This window comes from Tiliqua scincoides, chromosome 4 (genome assembly GCF_035046505.1).
Source record: "Tiliqua scincoides isolate rTilSci1 chromosome 4, rTilSci1.hap2, whole genome shotgun sequence".
Lineage (NCBI taxonomy): Eukaryota > Metazoa > Chordata > Lepidosauria > Squamata > Scincidae > Tiliqua > Tiliqua scincoides.
In genome coordinates, this window is record NC_089824.1 from 207,760,182 (window position 1) to 207,767,160 (window position 6,979).

A 6,979-nucleotide genomic window follows, 5' to 3' on the forward strand; every position below is an offset into this window, starting at 1 on the left:
CTGGATGTAGCCACAAGGCAGTGGAGGTTTGGGATCAGAGTTTTCCTTCTCTTAGATGAGCTGCCTTCCCAGACTATCGAGTCCCATCTACCCGGTGGCTGTTTAGTCGCCTCTTACGACAAGCACAGCCAAACTGAGGGCCTATTCTTATCCCCAGCCCCCAGGGGATAAGACCTGGGGATAAGACCAGGGGATAAGACCAGGCTTCACAACCACACATTATTATTTATTATCATTATTTAAAAGATTTCTACCCTGCCTTTCCTCCGCTGAAAGCAGATGCCCAAGGCGGCTTACAATTTATAGATTTACAAATAAATTAATAAATATACAATATACAATAGAGTTAAAAAAATACAATACTACAAAAATTTTTTAAAAGGGAACACAATGGGGGGAAACACCAGTTGGAGGAGGGCAAAAATTTTCAAGGAACTGCTATACAGGCACAGGAGGTAGGCATCCCAAAAGCAAAATGTTTTAATTTTTTTTTTTTTTAATTAAGGTAACTGGTCACTGAAGAGATGCCATAAATGCCTCTAATGGGCAGGCACCCTGGTGGTAGAATGTCAATGAGCAACTCCTGATTTTACAAACTTAGGTCTATCGGTTCCTGAGAGATCTATCACTGTGAGAAGCGGGATGCTGGACTGGTACTTAGTTCTGATCCAATAGGACTCTTTTAACATTTTTATTTCCTTACTTCGCTATCTTGTAGGAGCATAGGTCATGGGGGTCCTGTAACATGGTGGAGGGGGCACAAGAGGGGGAGAGGTGGAGAAATGGAATAGCAGACTGGTTGGAGATGAGCACCTCTTCCCACAGGCTGTTCTTAGGCACCTGGGATTGGTAGACAGCACTTTTGGATTGCAGAATGTGGCTTCCTGATATTCTTAACCTCCAATATTTCTTCTTAATAAGAATTAAGCACCGCAAACGGTGCTTCCTGCTTAGGGCAGCCCCAGCTCCGAGAATCACAACGTGTGAATTACCCTGTCTTCCTATGACATATTGCCTTCATAGGGACTGATAGAAACCCCTATCCAATATTGGCTGAAACAGGCTCCTAGGGCTCTCCTAATAGGAAGATTGTTCTTTTCCGGTCTGCAACCACATTTACTTGTCTGATCTTTTTCTTCTTCTTCTTCTTTTTCTTCTTTTTTCAAAAAAGCAGTACTACATTTTGTTACCTTAGCAACTGCCACATCGCAAGTTCCAAAAACTAGATGCTTATTCTGTGCTCTGGAGCATCATCTGTCAGAAGCTCATGTATCTGCTTCAGAGACATATGTGCTTTATCCTGTCAAACTTGTGGGTAGTTTATCATGTAGTCCAGCCCACAGCTGTGTGAAAACATCTCCTATGAATCAGCCTGTAGCCACTTAGGCCTTAATGTTAGCTTAACCCATTGTTGTGCCTTTACAAGAAATGACTGCAGGTTAACTCCCGTTGTAAGGATGCATGGCTTTTCCAGGAAGCTAAATTATCTAGTCATGTAAATTATTATTACATAGCTATTATTAATTCACTCCCTCTCAGCCATTTCCTACTACTTCCTCAATATCGCCATCCAGCACTAACTTGGAATTCGCAGTGATCTGTCTACTCTTTCTGCCTTAAGCCGTCTTCCCTTCCATAAATGTATCCACAGTGATTATTCACTGATAGACTCCAAACCCAATTCCCCTACCTGTCCTTGACCACATCTTTGCAATCCATATTGATCCTATGGAGCTTTTATAACTGGGGTAGGAAAATTTTGGTTGATTTTATTTCCCAATTCTTCCCCCACACTCCCCATTTTACTTCTGCCAACTTAGCAACTGTTACCCTGCACATCCCTGATCTTGGAAGCTAAGCAGGGTCAGGCCTGGTTAGTACTTGGATGGGAGACTGCCTGGGAATACTGGGTGCTGTAGGCCTATACCATAGTCTTTCGAGACTGAAGGTTGCCAACCAACTCCCCATTTTCATTGGAGAAAAAAGTTCCATTGGCTTTCAATCAAACTCTTTTATTCCAGTGCACAGGAAGGCACAATTTGGATTGGAACAGTGTGGGGGGAGTCCTGACACTCCCTGCTCACCTGCCTCAGTTCCACAACATTTTGGGCGCAATCCTACCCTGCACTGGAACAGACAAGCCAAGAGCCTTGTGCTGTATCCAGTGCAGGATAGGGGCCCAAGGCAGCTTGGCCAGAGGCAAGGGGGAACTTTGCCCCTTACCCCTGGGTAAGGCACCCTTGCCCCTATGGGTCTCCTCGGACTTGCGCCACCTTCTCATAACAGGACTGGTTTGAGATTTCCTAACACCGGCACATACTTTTAGGCATTCTCGGGGCAGATTTGCCCCTTGCCCATTGCACATGTGTGCAGTGAATCCCAGAATAATTTTTCAGTGGCATTCTTACAGAGAGCAGTGTGTTTCCCTTCCTTTCTGTACGAACAGTGACCCTACCCTCAACTTGTCTTGATCGAGATTGACAAACGGCCTGTGCTCAACTGCCTCATCAATTTCAATCACTATTGACTGCGATGAAGAGCAAATGTGGTTGCCTCCAAAGGAGGATCTCTCTTGGAAATTACCAGGAGTGTACAGCCATGATATATGAGAGTCCCCTTTGAGATAAATATGGCTTAGACAGAGGAAAGGCAGTGCTGCTCTTCCAGTGAGATTCTTCCTAATATACTGAGCCCTGAACATATGAAGCTGCTTTGTACTGAGTCAGACCAATGATCCATCTATCTCATTTGGCTTTGTCTCCTTTGACTGGCAGCACCTCCACAAGCCAGAGAGTTTCCTATCCAGAGTAAGCAGGTGCTAAACCTGGAATAGTCAACATGCGAAGCATGTGCTCTAACAGTCCAACAGCCCAGTCCTGAGCTGCCCAGAGTGCGGAGCTGCCACGGTGGCAAAAATGGCTGCGGTGCCATCCAACACACCCCAGGCAGCCACTACCACCTCCTTGGGAGAAGGGAATGTTTGCCCTTTCCCCCGAGTAAAGGAAGAAGCCCAGCAATGGGGTACTCCATTCTACGGCAGCTCTAGAACTGCTGCAGAATTGCTCTGTGTCGGGCCACGGGTCCCAACTCGGAGCTTGGGATCTAGTGGAGCTGAGCTTCATTGGTCCTGCCCTCCCCTCACCACATTCCCTCCCCACTGAGTTCAGCTGATCTTAATCCCATTGCACCATGCACAGGGAAGTGAGAAGAGGCCATGGCTCAGTAGGAAAATGCTTTGCACACTTTGCTTTGCATACAGCAAGTACAAAAGTATAGCTGCTGTCAGCATTGGCTAGATTGCTTAATTCAGGAGAGGGGGCCATGGCTCAGTGGCAGCATGTATGCCTTGTGTGCTGAAGGTTCAAAATTCATTCCCTAGCTCAGTTTTAAAAAGGATCAGGTAGCAGGAGATTAGATTGCTGCTGCCTTCTGAAATCGGCACTACGGGGATGGGTGAACCAGGGGTCTGATTCTGTGTAAGACAGCTACTAAGCAGGGATTCCTCCTACAGTAGCTTGCAATGCAAGTTGGAGGCTCTGAGTGGCAACTTTCTCCACTGAAGTTTCTGCAGCTGCCCTCTGAAAAGGGGCCAGGAGGAACAGACAGTACTAGCACAACATGCCCTCCTCATAAATGATAATGATCAACACATGGTTGTAACTCAACGATGTAAAATTAGTGAGAGACCACCAACCTTTTGGGATTGGAAAGGACAGTCTTCCTGTCACCTGCACGTAATATGCAGTCACAGCATCACTACTCCAGAGCGTTCATCTTCTCCAAGGCCAGCTGGGTCTGCGGTGTTCCTCCTTGGAGGCCAGTTAGAGTGAGATTTTAATTACATTATTCTTAATGAAGTGCTTTAGGAATTGCTACCTGAAGCTATAAAGAAGCATCGTCTTGTAGAATGGAGGTTTTATTTTCCTTTTTCCCCTTCAGCAGATCTCCGTCAAAGTACTCCATCACCCTATACAGAGTGTAGTTCTGCATAGGGTTTCCAAGCTCTTTGAGATTCAGGGCTGCAATCAGGAAGCTAAGGGGTGGCACTCATAGGTCCCCAGCATGACTCCTTCACATACACACACGCCAATGGCCAAACTACTTTCTCCAACTACATACCTTGTAGTTTGGTTCCACCTGTGCTTCATTGTACCAGTGCTGCTATTGATTTCTATACCACAGCATTGATTCAGATGACCCTACCTTGACGGTGTGACGCACCATGAGATCCACACATGGAACTGGATCACATGAAAGATTCCAGAACAATACTGGCTCTGAAATCACCACCATACTTTTGGCCAACCTCAGAAACCTTTTGTAAGCAAAGGCCTTGACAAAGCTGAAAAAAATATATTTCCAAAACAGTGACAGAGATGCGAGCTCCATCTGGATTTTGTTTCTATTGGGTTGCACTGGCTTCTTCTGTTATTGTTGGCAAGTTGTTAATTTGGCTGTGTCTCAGTTAGGATAATTAATTGCATCAGGGTTTTTGAGATACTTGAATGACTGATGTAAGTGGAGCCTGCTGTCTGCTGAACACCTTACCATAAGTCTCTTTACTGTACAATGGAGTATTATTAAATTTTGAAAGAGGAAATTGCTAACAGTCAAAAGGCCTCACTCCAGAGAAGTAATTGCTTTATTTATTTTTTATTTATCCGGGCATTTGTATGCTGCCTTTCCACCTCTTAAAAGGCCCTCAGGGTGGCTTTCATTCTGTTAAAGACAAAAATATATATAATCAAAGTGTTATAATACAATCAAGTAAAAACAAAAAAAAAATTAATAATAAAAGGGAACAAAAAGATAATCTACATCAGCAAAAGAGGGTAAACACAACCAAATGCTTGTGCAAGCAAAAAAATTTGCGAAGTGGAGAGGGACCAACCAAGCCTCCAAGGCAATGAGGCCCAAAGCCTGGAGGCCAACATCTGAAAAGGTCCTGCTGTGCATCTAATCTTAAAAAGTGGGAGAAGACATTGCAGGGCACCAGCTTTTGATCAAAGTAGGAGGTCATATTCATGTGGGGAGAGGCATTTCCGATCAAAAACATAGTGGCAATGAAAAGCATCCTGGCTATACAACTAATTTTTTCCCACTCGTGGGTTTCCACTAGGAACATGGGTTCCCACATGCTACAGCATTTTGTACCAGCTGTAGTTTCCGCAAGGATAGCCCCAGGGCTGGCATGAACTGATACTGCCTCAGATCTGCCACTGCTACCTCTGCGCACGCACACACACACGCACACACACACACACACACACACACACACACACACACAACTCTCATCTTACTCCTGGTGCAGTGTCTTCAAATGTGAAAAGTACATGACTTCCAGTTTACATGCAAATGAAGGAGTTCCTTCGTTCCTGTGGCCCTGCTGAATAAAACCAGAAATCCTGCATTTCCACATTTGAAGAGAGTGCGTCAGGAGGTAAGGAGTCCAATGATCTGCTTTTTGCTCACTTTATACCTACACATGCCCAATCTCCTCTGATCTCGGAAGCTAAGCAGAGTCAGGCCTGGTTAGTACTTGGATGGGAGACTGCTGGGGAATACCAGGTGCTGTAGGCTTATACCATAGTCTTTCGAGACTGAAGGTTGCCAACCGTCAGATAAAAAGTGGATCACTACAACTCATGCCTGCAGCAGGCTGGAGAGAGGTAACAGCGACAGTGGTAGACTCATGGCGAAGGGCATGCAAAACTGCTGCCTTCTTGCTACCCTCACAATCCACCATTAATGAAACCCACATCAACTAACCTCAAGGATGGGCCTGGGCAGCACCACACAGAGCACACTGCAATAACCAATTCTGATTGTGACTGAGGCCTGCATCACACTCACCAGATCTGCTCTCCTTGGAAAAGGTGCGTTTGGTACACCAGCTGACACTTTCCAAAAGAGTCCTTGCCAGGGCTACAACCAGCTTATCCAGGATCTGGGTCAGGAGCACTCCCAAACTGCAAACATGACCTCTCAGAGAGAGTACAGTATTGGCCTATTACACCTCTCTTATTATTTTACCTTACTATGTCTCTTGGAACTTTCAGTGTCAAGAAAATATGTGAATGATGAAATGAACAATGTAAAACGTGTCATTTACAGCAACTGTTACCCTGCACATGCCCAATCTCGTCTGATCTCGGAAGCTAAGCAGGGTCAGGCCTGGTTAGTACTTGGATGGGAGACCGCCTGGGAATAGCAGGTGCTGTAGGCTTATACCATGATCTCGGAAGCTAAGCAGGGTCAGGCCTGGTTAGTACTTGGATGGGAGACCGCCTGGGAATACCAGCTGCTGTAGGCTTATACCATGATCTCGGAAGCTAAGCAGGGTCAGGCCTGGTTAGTACTTGGATGGGAGACCGCCTGGGAATAGCAGGTGCTGTAGGCTTATACCATGATCTCGGAAGCTAAGCAGGGTCAGGCCTGGTTAGTACTTGGATGGGAGACCGCCTGGGAATACCGGGTGCTGTAGGCTTATACCATAGTCTTTCAAGACTGAAGGTTGCCAACCAAAACGTGTCATTAACATTGTGTGACATGGATCTTAGAGTTGGTTCACGCAATACTGAGTTCCAACACATAAGTCACTTCCATGCCATAATTAAAACGAAGCCCACGTGCGACTATTATGCATGCAGGCTTTAGTCCCATATCCTCATGTTTCGACAGCCTCATTCTCCATTGCCATCAGGGATGCTGTCACAGAGCCAAATTGGATTTGTGATGCCATCCCATTCACTTTATGATCCCTGATGGGTAGGATCACACTTTTTAGTGACTTTTTTTTTTAGCAAAAACCACAGGAAAGAATAGTGCTGTGCCAGATTGGGGAGAAAAAGCTGGAATTTTTTTAAAAGGAAAAAAATGTAAATTTTTAGAATTCTGCTAAACAGTGTTCAATTTGATGTGCTACTTACTGCTGTGATATCATCATGCTCGTTAGATGATCTTTGCTTGGTTGAGATCA

At 45.3% G+C, this 6,979-nt stretch overlaps 1 pseudogene; it reads left to right on the top strand.

Annotated features, from left to right (window-relative positions):
• The first annotated feature begins 6,106 nt into the window (after positions 1 to 6,106).
• On the top strand, positions 6,107 to 6,226 carry LOC136650490 (5S ribosomal RNA; annotated as a pseudogene).
• Positions 6,227 to 6,979: the final 753 nt, after the last annotated feature.